Source organism: Hypanus sabinus, chromosome 8, assembly GCF_030144855.1.
Source record: "Hypanus sabinus isolate sHypSab1 chromosome 8, sHypSab1.hap1, whole genome shotgun sequence".
Lineage (NCBI taxonomy): Eukaryota > Metazoa > Chordata > Chondrichthyes > Myliobatiformes > Dasyatidae > Hypanus > Hypanus sabinus.
The window spans coordinates 124,770,316-124,798,013 of record NC_082713.1 but is presented as its reverse complement, the minus strand read 5'-3'; the positions used below and the strand labels follow the sequence as shown (position 1 = coordinate 124,798,013).

The window sequence follows — 27,698 nt, the reverse complement described above, 5'->3', positions numbered from 1 at the left end:
CAGCTTTTGTATAAAGTAACACAAGAATAACATTGAGATGAACTTCCAGTGACTACGTAGGCAACATGCATAAAATTGGATTTACGATTGCTCAGCATGAAACACGACGCCATGCCATAGCTTAAGGTATGGGAAAGAGATCTGGGGTTTTTCATTGATACATTCAAAACAGTAATCAATAAGAACCCACAATAAGTGAGTTTTAATTCTATCCATACAGGAATGTGATTGTTCACATTGTAGAGAGCCATAATATTTTCCCTTCAAAGTTGACAGCTCCAGCATTATAATGATGTTTAGCACTGGTTTATTTTTAGAGCCTTTCTTAAACAGCAGAACAACATTGGCTATCCTCAAATCCTCCAGTATCTCATCTGTAGCTAAGGGTGATTTAAATATCTCTGTTGGAGCCCCTGCAATTTCTGCACTTGCCTCCGACAGGGTCCAAGGGAACACCTAGTCAAGCCCTGGGAATTGATCCGCCTTAATTTTCATCATGACAGCAAACACATTGTCCTCAGTAATTTGTAGATTCCATGATGTTGCTGCTATTTTATTTCACTTCTATAGATTCTGTGTCCATCCCCCAAGTAAATATAGATGCAAAGAAATACATTTAAGATCTCCCCCATCTCTTTCGGCTCCACATATAGATTACCATTCTGATCTTCCGGAGGACCAGGATTGTTCCAATCCTTTTCTTCTCAATATATCTATAGAATCCCTTAGGATTATCTTTCTCCTTGCCTGCTAGGGCAATTCCATTCCTTCTTTTAGCGCTCCTGATTTCTTTCTTAAGTGTTTCTTGCATTTCTTATCATTTGTTTCTACCTGCCTACACCTGCTATGCCCATCCTTTTTTTCTTAATCAGAGCCCCTCAATATCTCTTGCAAACCAAGGTTCCCTAAACTAGTTACCTTTACCTTTTATTCTGACAGGAATGTACAAGCTTTGTACTCTCAAAATTTCATTTTTGAAGGCCTCCCACTTACCAAGTATACCTTTGCCAGTAAACAGCCTGACCCAATCCACACTCGCCAGATCTTCTCTGATATCATCCAAATTGACCTTCTTCCAATTTAGAATCTCAATGCACAGACCAGACCTATTCCTTTGCATTTTTACTTTGAAACTAATGGCTTTCTCCCACCTGCCCTGTTTCACTCCCTAATAGCAGATCAAGTATCGCGCATTCTCTCATTGGGACTTCTACGTACTGATTAAAGAAACTTTCCTAAACACATATGACAAACTCGATCTCATCTAGTCCTTTTACAGTACACGAGTCACAGTCAAAATGTGAAAAGTTGTAATCACCTACTATAACAACCTATGTTTCCTGCAACAGTCTGTGATTTCTCGACAGATTTGTTCCTCTAAATCCCTCAAACTGTTGGGTGGCCCATAATAAAGCCACATTGTTATGGGGTCATCCCTTTGTTATTCCTCAATTCCACCCATAAAGCTTCACTAGATGAGTTCTCCAGTCTGTCCTGACTGAGCACTGCTGTGACATTTTCCCTGACTAGTAATGTCACCCCTCCTCCTTCAATCCCTCCCACTCTATCTCATCTAAAACAATGGAACCCGGGAATACTGAGTTGCCTGTCCTGGTCTTTCTGCAGCCAACTCTCATTAATGGCTACAATATCATAATGCGCTGAGCTCATCTGCCTTTCCTACAATATTTCTTGTATTGAAATATATGCAGCTCAGGATATTAGTCACACCATGCTCAACCTTTTGATTCCTGACTTTGTATGAGGTCCTAACAGCATGTCTCCACAACGTCTCCATGACTTGTTCCTGCTCTCTTGTTCCCCCACCTCCCACAACTCTAGTTTAAACAGTGGCAAATCTTCCCACTAGGATACTTGTCCCACTCCGGTTCAGGTGCATACCATCTGTTCTGTACAGGTCCCACCTTCCCCGGAAGAGCCCAATGATCCAGAAATCTAAAGCCCTCTCTCTTACACCAACTTCTTAGTTACATGTTAAATTGTATGATCTTCCTATTTCTGGCCTCACTAGCATGTGGCACTGGTAGCAAACCTGAGGTCACAACCTGGAGGTTATGTTCTTTAACTTAGCACCTAACTCCCTGAACTCACTATGCAGAACCTCATCACTCCCTACCCATGTCTACATGGACTACAACCTCTGGATGTTCACCCTCCCACCTAAAAATGCTGAGGACTCAGTCCAAGATATCCTAGACCTTGGCACCCAGGAGCCAATATACCATCTGGGAATCTCATTCTTGTCCACAGAACCTCCTATCTGTTCCCCTGACAAATGAATGCCTTATCGTCGCAGCTCGCCCCTGCTCCCCCCTGAGTCACAGGGCCAGGGATCTGACTGCTGTGACTTTCCTCTACTTAGTCATCCCTCCCCAACAGTATCCAAAGTGGTATACCTGTTGTTGTGGGGGATGCCCAAGTCAGGATGACCACAGGGGTACTCTACACTGGCTCTTTAACCCCTTTGCTCATCCTGACTGTTACCCAGTTTCCAGTGTCCTGCACCTTGTATGCAACTACCTCTCTCTATATCCTATCTACAAACATTTGTATCAACCCCTCAGCCTCCTGAATGATCTGGAGTTCATCCAGTCCCAGCTCCAACTCCTTAGCACAGAGTGTTCGAAGCTGCAGTTAGATGCACTTCTTGCAGATGAAGTCATCAGGGACGTTAGGGGTCTCCCTGCCTTCCCATATCCCACAGGAGGTGCATTCAACTATTCTACTGGGCATCCCTACAATTCTAACCGCAAATTTAAAGAAGGAAATAATAAATAAACTGGGGGAAAAATCTACTTTCAGTTTTTGGCCTTCTCTCACTCAAACCCCTCTGTGCTGAAGCCTGAAATAACCACTCTAACATTGTCCACTCCAACAATGGTCGCTTCAATTGCCCCCGCCTTATTTTTATTTGTTCTTAGCAATCAATCTCATTCACTGATTGGCCACTGCTCAAACATTAATCTGCTGCAGATCAATGCCTCTGGAACTCAGTCGGCAAACCTGAATGAGCGATACCTTCTCACGCTTCCAGTCGCTGAGTAGCTGCTGCTGAAACACGCTTCTTCAGACCTTTACCTCTTCCAGCTATAACCTTCCAGCTTCTCAATTCATCATTCACTCCCCTGGTCTCACCTATCACCTGCCAGCTCCCCCTGAACTGCTGAGCTCCTCCAGCTTCTTACTGTATCCCTCTCCCCTATTCATCCACCGACCCCCTCACCTGCTCTCACCCATTGCCAACCAGCTTATACTCCTTCCCCTACACCTATCTTCTTATTCTGCCTTCTTCCCCCTTCCTGTTGAGTCCTGATGAAGGATTTCTGCCTGAAATGCCAAATGCTTATACCTCTCCAAAGATGCCCCCTGACTTGTTAAGTTCATCCAGCATTTTGTGGGTGTTGCTCAAGATTTCCTGCATCTGCAGAGTCTCTTGTGACTATTGGTTGAAGAATTGCTGAATATTAAGAAGAAGGGATTTGTGGTTTAACATTCTTAAACAAAGGAATGGAATGTTGGCAGGGAAGGAAACACAGATAATACAAATTGACTCAGAAATTAATTAGAAATTAATTAATAGAAAGGGAAGCAATTAAAAAAGTGAGAATGTGATAGTGATGAATCCAAAATAAACAACTTATTGGTACAGTTTTTCAATTTTTTATAACTGCATGTTATAATATAACAATTTGAAAAATAATCAAAGTTGAATTAGCTTGGTCCAATTCATCACTGCCATTTTCAGATCCTTTCAAATACATTGCACTTTTTCTCTGATGTTATGAAGTGGGCAACCATGACTGGGAATGAAAGATCACAAATAAATGGAAGGACAAAATATTGAGGCCGGTTGACAGGAATGTCTAACTAGATCGGCCTTCCAAAGCCTTCACCTTCTGATAGCACCTCATGAAGAATGTATAAGGAACTCAATAACACTTGATGACTGTTTTAGGATGATTTTTTTCCAACATTCAACAAACAGCCTGCTGGAGGAACTCGAAGAGTCGAGCAACATCGGTGGAAGGAAAGGAATTGATGATGTTTCTGTTCCAAACCCAGAATCAGGACTGGTTCCAGATTTCTGAAACTGACTATCTACAATTAAGCAAAAGTGAATGCAACATAGTTGATAGTTAGGAGGGCTAATTGATTGCTGTAGACAGCTCTTAGTATGTGGATGAGTAGTAAGAACTGGCGGGCTGGCGACAGAGTGGGGAGAATAGGGTAATATAAATACGCTTGATGGTTAGTATGAACACAGTGGGCCAATGGACCTGTTTCTATCTTCTATCCCTCTATGACTCTATGACAGTTATCTGCCAATACATTGTATTGCACCAGGAAACCTACAGCAACCTACCATACCCCAAAAATGTAGTAACCAATAGTTCTCATTATTCTCACTTCTTAATACTATCATCAGGGAGGAGATACAGGAGCCTGAGGACCCACACTCAGCAACTTAGGAACAGCTTCTTCTCCAATGTATCAGATTCCTTAACTGTCCATGAATCTATGAACAGTACCATGTTTTTTACCTTTTTTGAACTATTCATTTTATTTCTTATTGTAATTTAGGGTATTTTGTGTCTTGCACTGTGCTTCTGCCACAAAACAACAAATTTCACAACATACATCAGTGATAATATTCCTAATTCTGATTCTGAAATGTCCTCCGTGTTCCATACTCATGCCATTTCTCCATTATGTTCCCATCTCTGCTTATTCAATTCCCTGCTTTTGTGCACTTACTCTCTCCCCTCTGAACAAGAACAAGGGTAGGATTCCTCTTAATCACAAAGAGATTCTACAAATGCTTGTAATCTTGAGAAACACACACAAAATGCTGGATGGATTCAACAAGTCAGGGGGCATCTTTGGAGAGCAAAAAGCATTTGGCACTTCAGGCAGAAATCCTTTATCAGAACTGGACAGAAAGGGGGAAGAAGGCAGAATCAGACGATAGGTGTTGGGGAAGGAGTACAAGCTGGTTGATAATGGGTGAGACCAGGTGAGGGGGTAGGTGGATGAATAGGGGAGGGGGATATAGTAAGAAGCTGGGGGGAGGGGATAGGTGGAAGATGTAAATGAGGGTTCTTTTTGTCATCACTCACCACCCCACCAGCCTCTGCATTCAATGGATCACAACTGCCTTCAACATAATACCACATCTGACACATCTTTTTTCTCCCCGTTTGGCATACCAAAAGCAATGTTCCCTCTGCGACTCCCTGCTCCGCCCTTCCACCTCTAACTTCACTCACCCCTCTTGTCATGGCAGCTTCCCATGTAACCAAAGGAGATGAAATATCGTCTCTTTAATTTCAACTTTTTTTTATTGTTTACAGAGACTGAAGCAATAGATAGTGAGGGGTGTGAGGCTAAAGAGAATGGTTGATCAGGAACTGCCTGGTTGAAGAAATTCTCAATGTTTAATGCATCTAAACCCGGATCTTGATTTTCTGACCTAGCGCGTGCATATGGTGCTGATTAAAATATCTTTTTTCTCTCTTTTTCCATTCCCCATTCTAGCTCCAGTCTTCCCCCTTCTCTTCTCTTCACATACCCATCACTCTGTTGCTCCTCCTTTACTCCTTCCACTTGTCACCTCCCATCTTTATTGCCCCCCCCCCACCCACCCAGCAACCCCTTCACTTGATTTCACCTATCACCTGCTATCTTGTGCTCCTTCCTCATCTTGTTCAGGCTTCTTTCTCCTACTTTTCCAGTCTTGTTGAAGGGTCTCCACCCAAAATATTGACTACATTTTCCCCTCCATGGTTGCAGCCTAACCCGCTGAGCTCTTCCAGTGTTTTGTGCGTGTTGCTCTGGATTTCCCACATCTGAAGAATCAGCTGTGTTTACAATACTCGGGGACATGCATTTCAAGTTCAAAGGAGATGTGTGGAGCAGGTATTTTTTGACACAGAGTGTGGTGGGAATGCATTGCTGGGGGTGGTAGTGAGGGAAAGTATGATGGAGGTGATAAAGACGCTCTCAGAAAGGCACATGAATATGCAAAGAATGGAGAAATATGGACTGTGTAGTCTGAAGGGATTACACATTTAGTAACTGGATTAATTAGTTCTGCAGAACATCTCAGGCCAAAGGGGCCCCTCTTATGCTGTGCTGTTCTATCAAGCCTGAGGAATGGCAACCCTATCCATTGCTAGACAGGGGCTCTGCCCTTATAATCACCTAAATCACGAAGGATGCTGCAGGCAGGAAGACTTCCTCTGGGTTGCATTGGATAGTAACCCAACAATGTACACTTAAAGTCTTTCTTGTGAGTCCCTTCTCTGTCACCAGAAAAACCCTCACATCTGTATTCGGCCATGACCCACGTCCTGACACGTGAAGCCATGGGTTCAGGGAGAAATCCTCGTCAACCAAGAGCCAGCTGTGGATTAGGTTTGGGATGATAGGCTTTGCATGAAACAATATAACAGTTTCCTGAGAACAAACTAATGAGTCGACGTGGTGGTTAAACACAAGTAGCAAGTTTTTCTGCTTGTGGGCCAATTGGAGCTCTGATCCTAGGCTTGTAATGTGACCTTGGCACCATCTACCACTTCCTGAAATGTCGAGGACACTGTTCCCTGTGAAAATCCACATACCAGCATTTACTGCAGTCCTACACCCTAGAAGGGTGCCATGACTTCTTCTCCACTGAGATAGGGAGCCTCCGTCAATGCTGTGCACAGCTCTGTGCTTGTCAGTCATCAGCACCTGAACTGACATGGATACCAAGATGCCTGGTGCCTCTGTGACCTTCAGTGCCACAGGCACAAGAGTTTAAACCAGGTCAGGCCTTAAGTCAATGCTGTATGAAGAGCGTGAGATGTGGGTGCTCACAATGCACATAGAACCTTGTCACACTGTATAATACCACAGTTGCAATGGAAATTCTGTCTACAAATACAAATACTTTATTGTCACCAAACAATTGATATTAGAGCGTACAATCATCACAGTGATATTTGTTTCTGCGCTTCGCGCTCCCTGAAGTACAAATCAAAGCAAATATAATAAAAATTTAAATTACGGTATAAATCATAATTAGAAAATAGAAAAGAGAGAGTATGGTAGTGCAAGTCAGGTCATATCAGGTCCAGATATAAGTCCAGTCAAGACTCACGGTGACAGAGGAAAGGTAATACATCCTTTAGTTTTTATTTCCATTCTTTCCCACATTTCCTCAAGGATCAGAAGGAAGCCATTCACTCCATTGAGTCTCTGCTGGCACAGTCCCATTCCCTTACTATATTTTCCTACAAACTATTCCCCTCTGATTCCCATTAATTCTACTGCTCAAGGGACAATATACAGCAGACAACTACCCTACCAACAAACCAATTCTTTGGCATGATGTAAGAAACCATCATAAACACTCACATGCACAGGAAGAACTCACAGACAGTAGTGGAGGTCTATACTGAACCCAAGGCAGTCCCTCTAACCGTGCCAGTATGCCAACTCTGTGCCCGAGCTGTTCAGTGCTGTGGCCAGTCAAACAACTGAGTGTTCAAGTAGAATAACAACAACCAGAATTTCTAATGTCTTAGTTGTGGAAGCGGCTTTAAAAAGTCCTTAGGTCACCTTCTGACCACACTGCACAGGAGAGCAGGAATATAGTCTAATTTTAGCAGATGCAATGAATCATTTGACTTTAATTTAAACTAATTAGCACTATTTCCTTTTTGACCTGAAGGAATTTATTAAGCCATTTATCAGTGGAAGATTCCATGGACTCTGTCAGTCAACACTTAAAGAAAAGGCTTTCCTTTTTGCTGAGTGGTTTCATGAAAACGTTCTTCATCTTGAATCAATATACAAGTTTTTTTACTTGGTCTCAGTATACCTGAAGGTTTCAAGTCACATTTTAAACCACTTGTGCAAATGTAACCTCAACTAAATCAGACCCATTAACAGATCAACTCAATAAGCATGTCCAATGTCATAAGGCAGCTAGAGAACAGGATGAGTAATAATTCATAGACTCCAGTAACTTCAGATCCCTGTCATTCAGGACGCTGAAACTGAGGCCAGTTCTGCCTCAGATTCAGATTAGTTTATTGTCATACAACTATGGTGCAATAAAATGGCTTTCTCAGGTGACAGTCACAGACTTAAAAGCATGCACTCAGAGGCCACTTTATTAGGTACCCCTGTACACCTGCTTGTTAAAGCAAATACCTAGTCAGCCAATCACATGGCAGTAACTCAATGCATAAAAGCATGCAGACATGGTCAAGAGGTTCATTTTCAGATCAAATATCAGAATGGGGAAGAAATGCGACCCAAGTGACTTTGGCTGTGGAATGGTTGTTGGTGCCAGACAGGGTGGTTTGAGTATCTCAGAAACTGCTGGCCTCCTGCTATTTTTATGCACAACAGTTATCTAGAGTTTATGGAGAATGGTGCAAATAAACAAATAAAAACATCCGATGAGCATCAGTTCTTTGGACAAAAACACCTTGTTTATGAAAGAGGTCAGAGAAGAATGGCCAGTCTGAAGGCAACAGTAACTCAAATAACCAGGCATTACAACAGTGATGAGCATCTCTGAATGCACAACACGTGAAGCATTGAAGTAGAGGGGCAACAGCAGCAGAAGACCACAAACATACACTCAGTGGCCATTTTATTAGGTTCAGGAGGTTCGCAATGAAGTGACCACCGAGTGTCCATGGCAGAGTTTCTTAGCTGGGGTTCTGCGAGAGGTCACTGGGGTTCTGCGAGAGATTGTGAGTAAAAAAAAACATCGTTCTTTTTTAAGTGTGCGTGATGTGCAGTGCTGGCAGTCACAGTGGTGGGCGGTGACTGAGCAGTCCCATTAACGATCTCATTGGAGGTCTCTCAGTCCAATACGGCAGAGCGCAGTAGGGCCATGTTTATTTGGTTGCGTCCATTCTCAGTTTTTGACGTGAGTTAGGGGAGGCATCAAGTTGAAGGTGAAACCCATGTGTGCTTATCTCAAGTTTGATCCAGAATTGAGTATTTGTGAGCAAAAAACAAGTACAGGTTTCACATCCTAGGCCTATATTTGAGCTGATCACGTTGCTTAGTAAGAAAATGCTTTTTCAAAGTCTTGTATAAAATTGTGTCTTAAGCTATATTTTTAGTCATATTGCTTTAGCTTATGGTTTTTAGCAGCTTTACTATTCAACATTGTCAATAAATTTTCGTATTGTAAGTAGCATTAATTAAAATCAACTTACAACCTTTATTTAAATTAAATCTACCAAGCCTACCTTTAGAAAAATTAAATCCCATTTTGGCTTAAGTCAGTTATTTGACATAAATTTATTATGTTTGCCTTATGGGTTTTTTTAATTTATGAAAGGGAAAGAAAGAGATTAATTTCAAGAAAGGTAAGCTAAGCTTAACTACATGTCTTTTTTTCAAGAAAGGTTGGCTAAAAGTTCATTCTTTTTTCAAAAGAGCATTGATGATTATTTTTGTATAATTCTATCTACAACTTACTGATCCCGCTAATGTACCATGAGCTGTAGATATAATAACTTTTACAAAAGGGTTCCCTGAGACCTGAAAATTATTGCAAAGGTTCCTCCAGAGCAAAAGGGTTGAGAAGGGCTGGTCTATGACAATAATAAAAATAATAAATACAGCAATAAGATCAAAAAGAACAAAATGGTACAAATTATATCACTGCCATTTGACGTAGTGCAAAATATTAAAGTGATAACAGAACTATAGGAGCACACGACATAGGAGTTAGGCCATTATGGGCTGAATTAGACCATTAGCCCTTACTAATCAAGAACCTATCAATCCTGCATTGGATTTACCCAAGGATTGGCCTCCACAGCCATCTGTGACAAAGTAAATTCCTCCTTATCTCTGTTCTAAAGGGATATTGGAAGACGTAGAATTAATGATTCAAGAACATGACAGCACCACTGGGAAAGGGGATGTGAGAGGGCTGATCGGTTCAGAAGTCTGAAAGCAGTGGGGAAGGAGCTGTCATTGAGTCCAGGCTTTCAAGCTCCAGCATCTGCACCATGTACAAAGCAGTTGGGATAGTATTTCAGCTTTTCCTGCTGTTAACTCTGCTGCATGCCCAGACCATGTTCATTCAGCTCCCGGAGGGTCATGGAAGCAAATTATCAATGGTACCAGAGGAAAGGTACCATTAAAAGCATCCTATTCAGGTGCATAATGGATTAGTCTGGAAATTACTCTGCCCCTGACCACAAGAAACTGCAGCGAGTCGTGGACACAGACCAGCACATCGTTGAAGTCACCCTCCCCTCTATAGACAAGAGAAAATCTGCAGATGATGGAAATCCAAGCAATACATACAAAATGCTGGAGGAACTCAGCAGGCCAGGCAGCATCTATTGAAAAGAATACAGTTGACGTTTCACCGAGACCCTTCAACAGGACCCCTCTTTTAACTCCATCTCACTTTCACTGTCTCGGTGGAATGGCCAACATACATTCAGAGGCCCTGCTCGATACTGCAAATATCTAATCATGTGGCAGTAACACAATGCATAAAAGCACACAGCCATGGTCAAGAGGTTCAATGGTTGTTCAGACCATATATTAGAATGGGGAAGAAGTGTGATCTAAGTGACTTTGACCATCGAGTGGTTGTCGGTGTGGTTTGAGTTTCTCAGAAGCTGCTGATCAAAGAGGCACTGAGTGTAATCAAAGGCCCACTGCCCCAGACGTTCTTCCTTCTCCACACCCCACAACCCTCTCCCATTCAGCAAAATATATAAAATCCTGAAAGCAAGTACTACCAGGGTCAAGGACAGGTTCCAGCCCGCTGTTATAGAACTATTGAATGGTCCTCTGGTACAAGAAGATAGACTTGTAACCCTACAATCTACTTCATCATGGCCATGTATTTTATTGTCTGCGTGCACTGCACTTTCTCTTTATTCTACCTTCTGTTGTTGCTTTTCCCTTGTACTACCCCGATGTACTGTTGTGACAAAATGATCTCTCTGAATGCCCCACAAACCAAGAGGGCACGCCAGAAACTATATTTCATTAGGACTTTTAAGAGCATTGTTACGTCAACAAAGACTAGCAAATTTCTACAGATGTACCATGGAGAGCATTCTTACTGTTTGCATCACTGTCTGGTATGGAGGGTCACTGTACAAGATTGAGAAAAGCAGCAGAGGGTTGTATACAGCTTCGTCATAGCACTAGCCTCCCCAGTATGAGGACAACTTCAAAAGCGAATGCTTCAGAATGGCGGCATCTATCATTATATATGCACGTGGCATGTGGTTAAGGCGTCAGTCTAGTAACCTGAAGGTTGCTAGTTCGAGCGTTGGCTGAGGCTGCATGTATGTCCTTGAGCAAGGCACTTAACCACTCATTGCTCTACGACGACACCAGTGCCAAGCTGTATGGGTCCTAATGCCCTTCCCTTGGACAACAGCGGTGGCATGGAGAGGGGAGACTTGCAGCTTGGGCAACTGCCGGTCTTCCATACAACCTTGCCCAGGCCTCAGTCATCATCGAAAATCGATGGACAGCCGAAGAAGAAGATCTATCATCAAGGACTCCTATCACCCAGGACATCGTCTGTTCTTCTTACTACCATCAGAGAAGAGGTACAGGAGCCTGAAGATCCACAATCAATGCTTTTAGGGCTGCTTCTTCCCCTTAGCCATCAGATTTCTGACAGGAAATGAACCCATAAAAACAACTTCATTGTTTTTGCTTTCTTTTTCACTAGTTATTCAATTTTTTAAATTATATATTTCTTGTAATTTATAGTATATTTTACGTATTGCACTGTAGTGGTGCTGCAAAACAACTGATTTCATGACAACAAACATAAAATTCTGGAGGAATTCAGCAGGTCAAGGAGCATCTGTGGGTTTGGCATTTCTGGCCGAGACCTCTCATCAGGACTTCATCGAAGCATCGGCTGTTTATTCCTTTGCATAGATGCTGCCTGGCCCGCTAAGTTCCTCCAGCATTTTGTGTATGTTGCTCTGGATTTCCAGCATCTGCAGAATCTCTTGTGTTTATAAATTTCACAACTTAAGTCAGTGATAATAAACCTGATTTTCATTCTGATTTTGAGAGCAGGGGCAATGTGATATGGGGTTGCACCTCAAACACTCACACTGTTTTGATTTGATTTTTGCTTTAATAATGAGCAAGTGAGGCAAACCGGTTCAGAGTGAGCGGATGGAGATGATCAAACAGACAGAGAGGCCGACTGGATCCAGAGTGCTCAGTTGAGTTAGAAGACGGCAGGATAGTATATTAGGAAGATGGCCAAGAACAGCATCTCTGTGCATGAAATGAACTGCGTTGAAATGCTTTATCTCTGCTGCAATAACATCTGCTTTACACAGCTGTATTAAGCTCTTGCACAATACAGAAGCCACAGCAGAACAAAGGAAAATTCATAGACACAGTAAAATTTACCACAAAAGATGCACACACGCAATGAATTGTATATGCTGGAATTTTGCACAACAGGTATCTACATATCACCTGGGCACTGAGACAGATCGTGAATTACACTAAAGCCCTCAGAAAGCCACCATGAAAGTCAACGGTGGTCTAAGTTTGAAAGGTCTCTTCAAATATCCTGTGTGCATTCTGTTCTCTGCCTGCATCTAAGTATGCAAGCTGACTGATACACTCAGTGGCCACTTTATTAGGTAGCTCCTGTATCTAACAAAGTGGCTACTGAGTATACGTTCATGGTCTTCTACTGCTATAGAGCATCAGGGTTCGACATGTCGTGCATTCAGAGATGCTGTTCTTCATGCCACTGCTGTAACAAGCTACTGTCACCTTCCTGTCGGTTTTAACCAGTCTGGCCATTCTCCTCCGGCCCCTTTCATTAACAAGGCATTTTTGCTCACAGAAACTGCCGCTCGCTGGATGATTTTGTTTGTTTTTCACACTCTTCTCTGTAAAATTCAGGGACTGTTGTGCATAAAAATCCCAAGAGATCAGCAGATACTCAAACCACCACTGACAATCATACCACGGACAAAGTCTCTTAGATCACATTTCTCCTCCATTCTGATGTTTGGTCTGAGCTGTTGACCATGCCTTGCTGTCATACTTTTATGCTTTGCGGTGCTGCCACATGATTGGATGTTTAGGTATTTGCATTAAGGAGCAGTTGTATTGGTACATACCTAATAAAGTGTCCGCTGAGTGTCTATGCAGTTGTTTGACACAATGAAGCCAAATATGGCTGGCAGACTTCTTCCCCAAGAAACTCAGAAACTCTGAGAAGGGAACTAATGAAAATGGAGACAGATGAAGCTGGATCTGGAGCTACAAACAAATTGCTGGAAGAATTCAGCAGATCAGGCAGCATCTGTGAAGAGAAATGACCAGACTACGTTTGGGTCAAGATCTTTAATTGACATGAAATGTTGTCTGCCTACTTCACTCCACAAAAGCTGTTGAGTTCCTCCTGCATCCTGTTTGTCACCAGAGGGAGAACATGTCCCAGGATGATCACTAAGTACCTGTGAAGCACGATTACCAAGGTAAATGCTGGAAACAGAAAAAAAATGCTTTGTCTAAGACAAGTTTTCACAGACAACAACAAAATAAGGAAATACTCTTCCGGCATTTTGAGTATGTTGGTAAATAACAGGTATCCTGTTTTAACACCGCTGGCTGAGATGTACGTAGTTGAGGAATACTGCATCACAATCCTGACCTTTTTGAAATCTTCATTATTCACCCAAGGATACAAGTAGGTTGAAAAAATCATCCGAAAGAGGGCAATCTTAGTGCAGTCCATTTCTGTATTCTGCTGAGAGTGTCTTATTAGATTATGTGTTCCAACCAACCAACAGTTTATTCTAGCTCAATGCTCTCGCTGGCTTTGAAGGCTGACTGATCAAAGGCATGGCCCAGTACTTGTATGATGTTACTCTGCTACTTTTTAGTAAAACTGTGGAGATTTAAGATGTGTGTAGATAAAGTCATCCAGTGACTTACAGAACAAACCAAAGATTCTGGTTTCCCTTTCCTTAAGAAGCAAACTCTTTATTTTAATGATGGAATGTTGTTCTTAACCTGAACTGAAGCAGAAAAAAAAGGGCATTTCATCAAGTTCATTCAATCATGTTTATTCAACAGAAGCAGCCAAGGTAACATTTAAATTGCGATAATGTTCAAGCTTGCAGGGTGATTTGTTGCATTTCTAAATCCCACAAGACTTTTTGACGTCCATGGTCTGTTTCTAATCTGCTTTTGCTGCTCCTTTCCCCTTTGCTCTGCTAAAGAGCTTTCATGGAGTTCAGTTGCATCAATGTCTCTTGTCCCATGTCTTGGTGTAGACAATTGGTTGCAACAAACTCATTGTATCATTATTACCTTGGCTCCAATTGGCTGATCGATCATACTGACCTTACCACTGGTTCAAAAGTTCAACATTCAAAGTCAAGTTATTATGGAAGTATGTATGTGTCACCATATATTATCCGGAGATTTATTTCTTGCAGATGTTCATGGCAGAACAAAGGAATACAGTAGAATCAATTAAAATTTCCACAAAAATAAAGAATAACAAGCAATCAATCTGCAAAAGAAGACAAACTATGCAAACTCAAAATAGTAACAATAAGTAAACTGGTAGCAAGACAGATAGATAAATAATTAAAACTGAGAACATGAGCAGTAGAGTCCTTGAAAGTGGAATCGGTTGTGAGTTCAGTGTGGAATCAGTTCAGAGTTGAGATCAGTGAAGTTATCCACATTGGTTCAAGAGCCTGACGGTTGTAGGGTAATAACTGTTCCTGAACCTTGCGGTGTGGGACCTAAGCCTCCTTCACCTCCTTCCCGATGACAGCAGCAAGAAGAGAACATGGTATGGATGTGGGGGTATTTGTTGATGGATGTTGCTTTCTTACGGCAGTACTCCTTGTAGATGTGCTCACTTTTTCTGTGATGGACTGGGTTGTATCCATCACTTTTTGTAGGCTTTTCTGTTCCTGGGCATTGGAATTTCCATACTAAGTCATAATGCAACCAGTTGGGATACTGTCCATCAATAGAAGTTTGCCAGAGTCTTAGATGACATACCGAATCTCCACCGTCTGGCTGGAAGAAATACCCCCCAGCGTCCTTCCTGACACATCTTGTGAGATGCTTAGAGCAAGGCCAGAAGTGTGCTCTGCGTAGAACCTGTAAAATTGCATCAAGTCGAGTGAAGTCCTTGCAATAAGACCATAAAGCAAAAGAGCAGAATTAGATTCGGCCCATTGTTTCTGCTTCGGATTCCATCTGTGAAAGCCCATATTGTGATGGACAGAAGTGTCAAAGGTCACAAGGTTACATTCATTACTTAACTATAAATGGGGATTAAATGAACATACCTTCATAGTTTCTTAATTCCTGTGAAAGAATGCACAAGTACTTTGAAGTACCATCCTATTTTTCTACAGAACGTATTCTGTTTTTCCACCCTTCATACCATTGTCCATAATCCCACATTTCTCTTCATGTTATTCCATCTACTGCCTTCTTACACAAACTATGTTAACTGCATCGTCTTCAGTTGCTCCACACAGCTTGTTTCCTGCTTTGCTTTGATTCAGAAAACTTGGATAACTTAGTCCCTTCATCTAAGAAAACAATTTAAGTTATGAATCGAATCTCAGGAGTGTTACTGCCCTGAATTGTTCATCCCAGTAAGCCAATGCCGAAGATCTATCTAGCTAGCCACTCTACCACTTGCAAGTGGGGTGGGGGTGCATGGTAGCTTTAGCTAGTACAGTGCCAGAGACCCAGTTTCAATTCTCAACACTGTCTATAGGGAGTTTGTACTTTCTTCCCATTACCGTGTGGGCTTCCTCTGGGTGCTCCAGTTTCCTCCCACGTTCCAAAGGTATGTGGGTGAATAGGTTAATTGGTCACACGGGTGTAATTGGGTGCTGCAACTTCAATGAGCCAAAGGGCCTGTTACCATGCTATATCTCTAAATAAGTAAAAAATATCCTGTTTCCTTTTAGATATTTAAATTTATCCTGCCTCTGTTTTCATGATATAAGTGAATCTGCCTCCTTTTTCCCCCTTAGCAGGGTATTTCAGATCCTAACCAATTACTATGGTAAAAAAAAATTCCTCATATTACTTTGATTCTTTTGCCAGTCACCTTCTTCCAGCCCTGCAGTTTTCTGTTTAAATTAAGAATAACATAAGATTAAGATTATCTTTATTAAGATTATGTTTAATTTGTCACAGGTACATCGAAAGATACAGTGGAATGCATCATTTGCATTGAATCAAACCAGCGAGGATTGTGCTGGGCAGTTTGTAAGTACCACCATGCTTCTGGCACCAATGTAGCTTGCCCACAGCTCACTAAACCTAATTGTATATCTTTTGACCAGAGGAGGAAACTGGACTGTACAGGGTAAACCCATGCAGTTATACAGAAAACACAAAATGTCCTTACAGCCTCTCCATTTGACCAAACAGAACAGTTTCATTCTATCTACTCCATCTACAATGATTTTGAATACCACTATCAGAACCCCTCACAACCTCCCCTGTCCCATGGAGAATAATCACCACCTCGCCAGTTAACTGCAGAGCTTATCCACTTAATTGGAGTTATTATTAGTAAATTTCTTCTACACCTTAAAGAGTGGCTGCCCGAACTCCATTTGTGGCCAAGCCAGTGTTTTATAAAGTCAGATCATAATTTCCCTGCCATGCTTTGATAAAGTCCATGTCGGTGTGCATTGTTAACCACCTTCTCAGTCTACTCTGCCATACTCAACAATGCATTTGTACCCCCAGATCAGTTCTTGTCTCTCATTTAGAACTGTACTGTGTAGCATTCATTTTCCTTCTTCCTGACTAAACATTACTTCACAAATCATTAGTGTACGTTAAGGAAAACAGTGGCCCTAGTCTGACTCCTGTTGCACACTAACCCCCATACTGAGAAACAGCCTTTCTTTCCTTTTTTATTTTCTGTTAGCCAGTTCTTCACCCGTGCTGCTACAATGCCTTTTTATTCTTCAGGCTTCAATCTCAATGACACATCTATTATGTGGCATCTTATCATACATCTTTTGTTAGTCCATGCATACCACATCAATCTTATTGTCTTCATTGACTCTCACTGTCACTGTATCAACATATTCTATTAAGTTAAGAGCATGCAATTTTAACCTGCCTGTATTAGCTTTCACTAAATAATCATCAAGGCATGACATGTTGCCTAGTACCAAAAGTCTATTAGGCATAGGACCATTCAGCCCATTGAGTCTGCTCCAATTTGATCATGGCTGGTATATTTTCCCTTCAAACTCCATTCTCCTGCCTTCTCCCCTGACACCATTACTAATCAAGAAACTATCAACCTCCACTTTAAATATACCCAATGACTTGGCCTCAACAGCCGTACATGGCAGAGGACAGGAGAATGGGGCTGAGTAGGATATTAAATCAGTCATGATGGAATGGTGAAGCAGACACAATGGCCTAATTCTCCAATACTCCTCCTATCTACCATGGTTTTATGATCTGATTCCACAGATTCACCACTGTCTGGTGAAGAAATTCCTCCTCATCTCTATTCTAGAGAGGTGTTCTTCTAATGCTGTGCACTCTGGTCTAGGTTCTCCCACTATTGGAAACATTTTCTTTATAAAGAATATGCCTTCAACAGAGGTAGCACCCACTATCTGAAAACCATATTTTTTAGAACATACTCTAGCATCTTCCCTTTGGCTGCAGATAAATCGCTCTCTAAAACCCATTTCCTTTTTACTTCTTCACTGAGACAGCAAAGGTTATATTTTCTGATTTTCAAGCAATCATACGTACAATCCAAGGAACTTTGGAAGATCAAACGATGCAAAAGTTACTGTAATGTGCAAAATACATATATATCGCTAGGATGCTTAAGAGTTTTGTACAGTACTGTAGTATTTTTATGTATTGCCCAGTACTGCTGCCACAAAAAAACCCCACAAGTTTCATGAGATACGTGAGTGATGATAAACCTGGTTCTGATGTGGGTCTCTATTATGGACTGTAAGTGGGAAGGGGGCAGAGAGGGGAATCATGGTTGGGAAAAGAGGAAGGGAGAGGGGGAGGGGAGCAGGAAGCACCAAAGAGACATTCAATAAACTAACTGCTTGGAATCAAATAACCTTGCCTAGTGTCTCAACAGAGCCGGGTGTGTCTGCATTCATGCCACCCCACCGCTGAACCTGGCACTCCTTCTCTTTTAAATACCATCCCAGTGGCAAACTATCAGGCATATTGAGTGGTAGATCTGGCATGAGGTTGCAAATATTCTGCTTATTTTCTAACACACACAACATGCTGGAAGAACTCTGCAGGTCAAGTAGCATCTATGGAGAGAAATAAAGAGTCAACATTTCAGGCCAAGACCCATCATTGGGACTGGAAAGGAAGGGAGAGGAAGCCAGAATAAGAAGGTGGGGGGAATGGTAAGGAATACAAACAGGGAGGTGAGCAGCAGAGATCACAGAGAAGGTCTCACTGAACTCCTGTTGAAAAGAAGATTCAGTCTTCTTCAGGGTAGACATATCTCGAAGGAACTTCACAGTGGAGCAGAAAATCATAAACACAAGGGATTCTGCAGATGCTGGAAATCCACAGTAACACCAGTGTTACTCTGCAGGATCTCTTGTCTTTTCTCCAATTTCTCTCTATATTTTTAATCTCCTTACGCAATTCTGGAATTAAAATCAGCTCAGGTACGGTATCAACAGACTTCAGTGAGCCAAGAGAATTTTGTTACAGTCAGTCCAGAGACTCTGAGATACAGGGGGATTTCATCAGGTTACCATTCTTAATGGTTGGGCAGAAAGCATGCAAGTTTTTTATGAATGGTTTTGAATCAGGTCCAATAAAGGGGTTGATTTTATAGCGTCCTCCCCCCCCCCCACCAACCCTCACTCAAAGCGCTCCATGTTGAAAAGAGAGCTAGTGAACTCTTTCATATCCTGACCAACATCATTTCCAAAACATACTCTGGGCATTGCCAAACTACTGTTTACTTGGCTCAGCTGTGCAAACATTAGCAGTTGTACGGTGTGCATTATCAAAATAACTGCAGAGACTGCATTCCAAGAAGTATTTAATTGAATTAACAGACTCTGTGCAAACCTAAATGCAGAAAGGATTTTTTAAAAAACAAGATATTCTACAGAGGCTGGAAGTCCAGAGTAACCACACAACATGCTGCAGGAACTCAGCAGGTCAGGCAGCATTTCCACTTCCAGTCTACAGTTCGAGCCAAGACCCTTCATCGGGACTGGTAAGGAAGCAGGAAGAAACCAGGATTTTAAAAAAATATTAATTCAAAGGATGTGGGCTTTGCAGGCTGAGTCAACATTTCATTCCCCTTGAGAAGGTGGCAGTGAGCTGCTTTCCAGAGCAACTGAGGTCCTTGAGGTGTAGGTAGGTGTTAGGAAGGGTGTTCTAGGGTTTTGACCCAGCAACTGTGAAGGAACAGTATATATTTCCACGTCAGGGTGGTATGTGCTTTGACGGCAACGTCCAGGAGTTGGCTTTCCCCTTGCTTCTCCTGTCCTTGTTCTTTGAGCTGTCGTGGATGTGGAATTATAATTCCTAACAATGTGCCTCCAATGGTAGAAGCCACTCAAGGAGCCCTCTTTCTCACAGTGTGATGCTGCTCTCAATGTCATGCCTTCTAATTCAGATCTGCCTGCTAGCAAAAATTATTCAGTTTGTCTAAGGCATTATTTGCTAACACCTCAAATAAAAACTCCAGTGAGTACAGGCCCAAAGCTGACAAATGCTCCTCATACGTTAGCCCTTCATTTCTGCAATCATCCTCGTGAACCTCCTCTGGACTCACTCCAATGACAATACACCCTTTCTGAGATATGGGGCCCAAAAACTGTTGATAACACTCCAAGTGCAGCTTATAAAGTGTCTTAAAAAGCCTCAGCATTGTCTCCATATTTTATATTCTATTCCATCCACCCATCTTCATATCATCTGCAAACTTTGTCACAAAGCCATCAATTCCATTATCCAGGCAGACAGACGGACATACTTTATTGATCCCGAGAGAGGTTTCATTACAGCTGCACCAACCAAGAATAGAGAAGAAATATAGCAACAGAAAACCATAAATAATTAAATAATAATAAGTTAATCATGCCAAGTGGAAAAAAGTAAGTCCAGGACCAGCCTATTGGCTCAGGGTGTCTGACACTCTGAGGGAGGAGTTGTAAAGTTTGATGGCCACAGGCAGGAATGACTTCCTATGACGCTCAGTGTTACATCTCGGTGGAATGAGTCTCTGGCTGAACGTACTCCTGTGCCTAACCAGTACATTATGGAGTGGATGGGAGTCGTTGTCCAAGATGGCATGCAACTTGGACAGCATCCTTTTTTCAGACACCACCGTCAGAGAGTCCAGTTCCACCCCCGCAACATCACTGGCCTTACGAATGAGTTTGTCGATTCTGTTGGTGTCCGCTACCCTCAGCCTGCTGCCCCAGCACACAACAGCAAACATGATAGCACTGGCCACCACAGACTCATAGAACAGCCTCAGCATTGTCCGGCAAATGTTAAAAGACCTCAGTCTCCTCAGGAAATAGAGACAGCTCTGACCCTTCTTGTAGACAGCCTCAGTGTTCTTTGATCAGTCCAGTTTGTTGTCCATTTGTATCCCCAGATATTTGTAATCCTCCACTATGTCCACACTGACCCCTTGGATGGAAACAGGGGTCACCGGTGCCTTAGCCCTCCTCAGGTCCACCACCAGCTCCTTAGTCTTTTTCACATTAAGCTGCAGATGATTCTGCTCACACCATGTGACAAAGTTTCCCACCGTAGCCCTGTACTCAGCCTCATCTCCCTTGCTGATGCATCCAACTATGGCAGAATCATCAGAAAACATCTGAAGATGGCAAGACTCTGTGCAGTAGTTGAAGTCCGAGGTGTGGATGGTGGAGAAAGGGAGACAGGACAGTCCCCTGTGGAGCCCCAGTGCTGCTGACCACTCTGTCTGACACACAGTGTTGCAAGCGCACGTACTGTGGTCTGCCAGTCAGGTAATCAATAATCCATGACACCAGGGAAGCATCCACCTGCATCACTGTCAGCTTCTCACCCAGCAGAGCAGGGCGGATGGTGTTGAACGCACTGGAGAAGTCAAAAAACATGACCCTCAGTGCTCGGCGGCTTGTCTAGGTGGGCGTAGACACAGTTCAGCAGGTAGACGATGGCATCCTCAACTCCTAGTCAGGGCTGATAGGCGAACTGGAGGGGGTCTAAGTGTGGCCTAACCATAGGCCACACTTAGGCCAAATCACGGACAAACAATGTGAAAAGTTGCGGTTCCAATATTGGCCCCTGAGGAACACCACTAGTCATTGGCATCCAACCAGAAAAGGCACTTATTATTCCAACTCACTGCCTTCTGTCTGTCAACCATTCCTCTATCCATGCCAGTATCTTTCCTGTAACGCCATAGGATTTTATCTTGTTAAGCAGCCTCATGTGTGGCACTTTATCAAACACTTTCTGAAAATTCAAGTAGATGACATCCACTGCCTCTCCTTTGTCCACCCTCCTTGTTACTTCCTTATAGAACTCTAACAGATTTATCAGGCAAGATTTCCCTTTACAGAAACCATGCTGACTTTGATTTATTTTATCATTAGTCTCCAAGTATCCCGAAACCTCATCCTTAATAATTGACACTAACACTCTTCCAACCACTGAGATTATGCTAACTGGTCTGTAATTTGCTTTCCTTTGCCTTCCTCCCTTCTTAAAGAGTGGCGTGACATTTGCAATCTTCCAGTCCTCCAGGACCATATTGGAATCAAGTGATTCTTGAAAGATCATGACCAATGCATCTGTTATCTCTTCAGCAGCTTCTCCCAGTTCTCTGGGATGTAGTCCATCCGGTCCAGGTGTCTTATCCACCTTAAGATCTCTGAGTTTGCCTAGCACTTTTTTGTTTGTAATAATAATGGCACTCATTCCTGCTCCCTGACACAGATCTCTGACACTCTGCTAGTGTCTTCAACAGTGAAGACATTAGCAAAGTACCCATTAAGTTCACCTGCCATTTCTTTGTTCCCCATTACTACCTCACCAGCATCATTTTCCAAAGGCCCAATATCAACTCTCACCTCCATCTTACTCTTTATATAACTGAAAAAGCTTTTAGTATCCTGCTTTATATTATTAGCTAATTTGTCCTCATACTTCATCTTTTTCCTTCATATAGCTTTCTCAGTTGTCTTTTGTTGGATTTTAAAAGCTTCCCAATCTTATTGTTGAGGAGAACACCACAGGGGTGCTCACCACTATCTGACATTCTCCCTTCCCTCTCCTGCCAGTCACCCATTTATCTTGTGTAGCCTTGGGGTAATGACTTTCCTGTGGCTCCTGTCTGTCACCTCCTCACTTTCTTTCCCAAACAAGCCAAAGGGCATTGAGCTGCAGCTCCACTTCTTTAACGCAGACTCTAAGGAGCTGCATCTCAATTCATCTGGCGCAGATGTGGCCATTGGGGAGGCTAGAAGTCTCCCGAAAATCCCACATCTGATGCCCAGAACAGAACACTGGCCCTGTAGACATACCCTCTATTCTGTCACGAGTTAAATAAGAAAGATGAAATAAGGAATAAACTTACCCACTTACCTTGCCTCTGCCTGTTCTCACTGAAGCCCTGCTGAGCCAAAGCCTTACCACTCTGACTCAGACCACTCGGATGACAACCACTCCCAGAGTGACTGCTCTGCTAAATGGCACCCTTTGTTTATGGAGACTGGGTTTTTAAAGCTCTTTGCCAGATTTGCACGGGAGCACTTATGCATCTGTGCAGACCTCCAATCAAAAAACTTCCTGCTTTTTAAAGCTCTTGGCTGGACGCATGGGAATGCCTTTCCTGCATCTGCGCAGTACTGTAGTAATTTTATGTATTGCACTGTACTTTTGCTGCAAAAACAAAACAAAATTTCATGACACGTGAGTGATGATCAACCTGGTTTTGATATGGGTCTCTATTGTGGACTGAGAGTGGGAAAGGGGGCAGGGAGAGGGAAATATGATTGGGAAAAAGGGAAGGGAGGGGAGAGGGAGACATTCTGCAATGATCAATAAACCAATTGGTTGGAAACCAATAACCTTGCCTGGTGCCTCAGGGCTGGGTGTATCCACACCCACCCATGGTAACCTTCTGCCACCTGTCCCGCATCCCTCGCCCGGCACTTCACCCTCACCATTCCCAAAATCCTTTGCTCCTTCCACATTTACAAACTCACTCTCCACTCCACTTTGACAAATATAATTCTGCGTTAATGTCTTAGGCACCTTAGTTATATATATATATGTGCCTAAGACTTTTGCACAGTACTGTAGTTGCACTAATGGTGACATTATCAGCCCTTCTCCCACTGACACCTCCCAGCCTGCACAGGCAGACACCTGCCAGGATTTACCTGTTCCAGACACATCACCTGCAGCCTATTTAACCCCATTCTCATCCACAGTCCTGGTTCACTCATTGAACCATCCAGCTTCACCCAGTTGCTCCTAGCCCTCACTTTCCCTGCCTAAAGTTTACCTTGCTGCTTGTTGTGTTTAGCTTCTGTTCTCTTTTGTTTGTGGCCCCTTGTGGCTTGTTATTTTGTGGTCTATTATTAAAGTTATCATTCTCCACTGAATCAACTCTGCTGCTCTGCTTTTGGGCCATGCCTCCATTACATTTGCTGACCGACATGATTTTACAGCTTTTTTCATCATTACATTTTCATCTTGGATTATGAAATCTAATCTTTCAAGCAGCCGTACATTTGCCAGAAGATAAGAACAGGTTCTGCTCAGCAGTGCTGTAGAAAACAGCTCATGGTCTGTAAAGATAACCACAGCAGACTATAGCAACTCCACATGAGGATAATTTGCCACATAATTATATTAAAATGAAATTGAAAGGGGAAAGACTGCATCGCAAAAAGGCTTAGAATGCAATTACACAATACTGTTATCAAGATGAGTGCTCTGTAATTCACAATGAAGTTTCAATAACCACAGATTGAGCAGCATTTGCTAAAATGAGCAGGTTTTAACAATAAAGTATAAAGTTTTGTATGTATTAATATACGGACAAGGCTTGTCATAATGATATGATAATCACTGAGGCAAAATGATGCAGCACACAAGATGCTCATCTGCAAATGCGCTTCTTAAAAGAGCTATCCAACATCCCACTTGACATTTTATTGTCAATTTGTCCTTTAGGAAAAGTCCCTTTGAACATCCATTGAAAAGTCAGGCAGTACATTGCTGCTTACAAAACCTCAATGCTTAAAAAACATCCCAAATTACTTCTAATTCTCATCACTTTGAATCTGAGTGCAGAGATTATGACCCTTCTGCATGCAAGCAGTAGAACACACGGAAAATACTGGAGGAACTCAGCAGGTCAGGCAGCACCTATGGCAAGGAATCAAAAGTCGAGGTTTTGATATTTATTCTTCTCCATAAATGCTGAGTGCCTCCAGCATTTTGAGCGTGTTTCTCTAAATTTCTAACATATGCAGAATCTTTTGTGTACTGAAAACAATGAACCTTTGTTTATTTTATTGAAACAATTTCAAATTTCAAAGCATACTTTCTTACCCTTCACTGCTTTTAGGAGAATGGCCCCAACATCTGTGGCAGCCACGCTTTCCTGAAGTCCGTTATTCCTGGTAGTGTACCAGCGGCCTTCTCCAACGCATTCACAGACCCTTCCTGAAGTGTGAAGTCCAGAAGTGGCAACATGGAGCATCCAGACAGAATCCTTTCTATGGTGCAATAAAAATCTGTCAGAGTCAACTGGGAAATACAAAATCTCTTTAGCCTTCTGAGGAATTAGAGGTGCTTGTGAGTTTCCTTGGCTGTGGCAAGTTACTGGTGATGCCCACGTCTATAAAAGCTGTCAAATCTCTCAACCTCAATGGTGTTGATGTAGGCGGGGGAGTGTGCACTACCCCCTCCCCTTTCTGAAGTCAATGGCAGCCCTCCCTGTGACATTGAGGGAACGGTTGCCGTCATGTCATCTCGTCACTAAGCTCGCCGTGTCCTTCCTGTACTCTGACACGCCATTTCTGCCCACTAGTCAGAGCAGAAGCTAGCCACAGGGTGTAGAGTCGGGGGCTGAGGACAAAACCTTGTGTTCAAAATAATCGTGACGGAGGTGTTTCTGTCTATCCTTACTGACTGTAATCTGTCAGAAAGTCAAAGGGGCATTTACAAACGGAAGCATTAACTCCATAGTCCAGAGTTTGGTGATGAATTTGTTTGGAATAGTATTGAAGGCAGAACTGTAGTCATTAAACAAAGGCCTGGCATTGGTGTCTTTTCTGTCCAGATGCTCTAGAGATGATGATAGTGCTGAGGGATGGCATTGCTGTAGATCTGTTTCTGTGGCAGGCAAATCGCAGTGGGTCAAGATTGTCTGGAAAGCTGAAGAAGATTCATGCCACGAGCAGCCTCTCAAAGCCCTTCAGGATGATGGATGTTAGAGGCACCGGGTGCTAATCATTAAGGCATATTATCTTGTTTGTCTGGCTTAAGATTCAAGATTCACGATTGATTATTGCCATTCGTCGGTACTCAAGTGTAAAGGAGAACAAAATGACTGTTCCTCCAGATCCAGTGCAGCATAACAAACACAATAAGCAAAAAGAGCACAATAAAAAAACCCAATAAATATAAATACATGCGGCTGGCATCTGTCTGTCTCGAAGGACAATGGGGATGATGATGATCTTCACAAGCATGGGCGGAAGCTGTGGAGATCTTGAGATGCCCAGTTGTCAAGACCCCCTCTTGGCCTCACCAGTGCCAACAGCATACAGCACACAACACAGCACATATGGTTACATTAGCAGGAAAACATTCAGTCATACAGTCACAAACATTCACGCATCCCAAGTACTTGAGTGGCATGACTATAGATTGATGGTACATTTGATATTATCCTACTCCAGCTTGTTCTTCCACCAAACGATCACTGGAGGGCAGCACTGATGAGAGGGGCCAGACCCCAACCCAACCCAACAGCATGCCCACAGAAGCTTCAACTCTCTCCCACGCCACCTTCAGTGTCTCCTCCCCTTGGCGGCTGCAACAGGCGACCCCGTGGCACGAGGGCCGAGACCACACTACAGTGAGGCAATACAGCTCCCCCGCTGTTGGTCTAGCCAATGAACCAATGAATCAGACCAATGCCGAACAGGGTCTTGTGATTACAAGAAAAACATCCAGGACAATCAATGTGCACTGCCTTGACATAACAATGGTACAGAACAAGCCCGGGCGACAACACAACAACAGTATGCAATAAGTCCAGCTCCATCACTAACAAGCAACTCCCTGATGGAATAGTCCTGCAGTACTTCAATGTTCTTAATATCCAGTAGCATCTTGCAATCATAAAAAAGACATAAAGGACAAACAATTACACCTTTGGTTTGACCCAGAGAGGCCACTGTGTCTGAGCATGCCACCATCTCACTGGAAGGCAGATTGAAAGTGGGGATATTCAAAGTAAATTTATTATCAAACTACATATATGTCACCATATACAATGCTGAGATTCATTATTTTGCAGCCATTTACAGGGAAAAAAAGAAATACAATAGAATATATGAAAAAGTATACATAGACAAATAGTGATAACAGCCAATATGCAAAAGATAAACTGTACAAATAAATGTAAAACCGAGAACATGAGTTGTAAACAGTCTTCAAAGTGCGTCTAACTCATAGAAGCAGTTCAGTGCAGTGCTGAATGAAGTTATCCATGCCAGTTCAGGAGCCTGATGGTTGTAAGATAGTAACTGTTCCTGAACCTGGTGGTGTGGGACCTAAGGCTCCTGTATCTCCTGCCTGATGTAGTAGTGACAAGGGAGCATGGCCTGGGCGGTGGGAGAATTTGATGGTGGATGCTGCTTTACTGTGGCAGTGTTCCATGTAAATGTACTCATTAGTGGGGGAGGGCTTTCCAGTGATGGATTGCATTGTAACCATCACTTTCTGTGTCCCTTTCCATACCAGGCCAGGATGCATTGCTTCAGATACTCTCAACTGTACGTCTATAGAAATTTGTCAAAGTTTTTGGTGACATGCAGAATCTATGCAAAAACTTGGCTGATTGAGGGATCAAGAGGCCGGAGAGATGAATCATAGGATGAAGGGAGTCTCTTGGCGGGGTGGGGGGGGGGTGAGCAGTGAGACCATCCTTAAGATCAGTTGTTATTGGACGTTCGGTTAATTCTATAGCGATAGGACAGCACCAAGAATCAAGGTGGATACTTACTTGTTTTCTACTCCGTCTGATCGGAGAAAGACTATGCTGTCATGGAAGTGTACAGCAATACACATCCCCACAGCAACCAGGTCCAGTCCCCTACAGTGCTACATGGATAGGCTGAGGAGTCATGACAGGTTGAATGTGGAGAGGATGTTTCCTCTTGTAAGATCTAGACTCAGAGTTCACTGGTTAAAAATGAGGTGTTGCTCGTTTACAGCAGATGTGAAAGTATTTCTCTCAGGGTCTTTGGAACACTTTTCCTCAAATGACAGTGGAAAGGGAGCCTTCAAATATTTTGAAGTGGGTGTTGATAAGCAAAGAGGGGAAACATTACCACAGGGGAGTGAGTATG

General features: G+C 42.7%; 1 long non-coding RNA gene across 1 annotated transcript; it reads left to right on the top strand.

Moving 5' to 3' along the window:
• LOC132398398 (uncharacterized) lies at positions 1-25,396 on the top strand. Its single transcript, XR_009513641.1, has 3 exons — positions 1-126; positions 16,249-16,320; positions 24,683-25,396. It is a non-coding gene; the product is annotated as an uncharacterized LOC132398398 (long non-coding RNA).
• Positions 25,397-27,698: the final 2,302 nt, after the last annotated feature.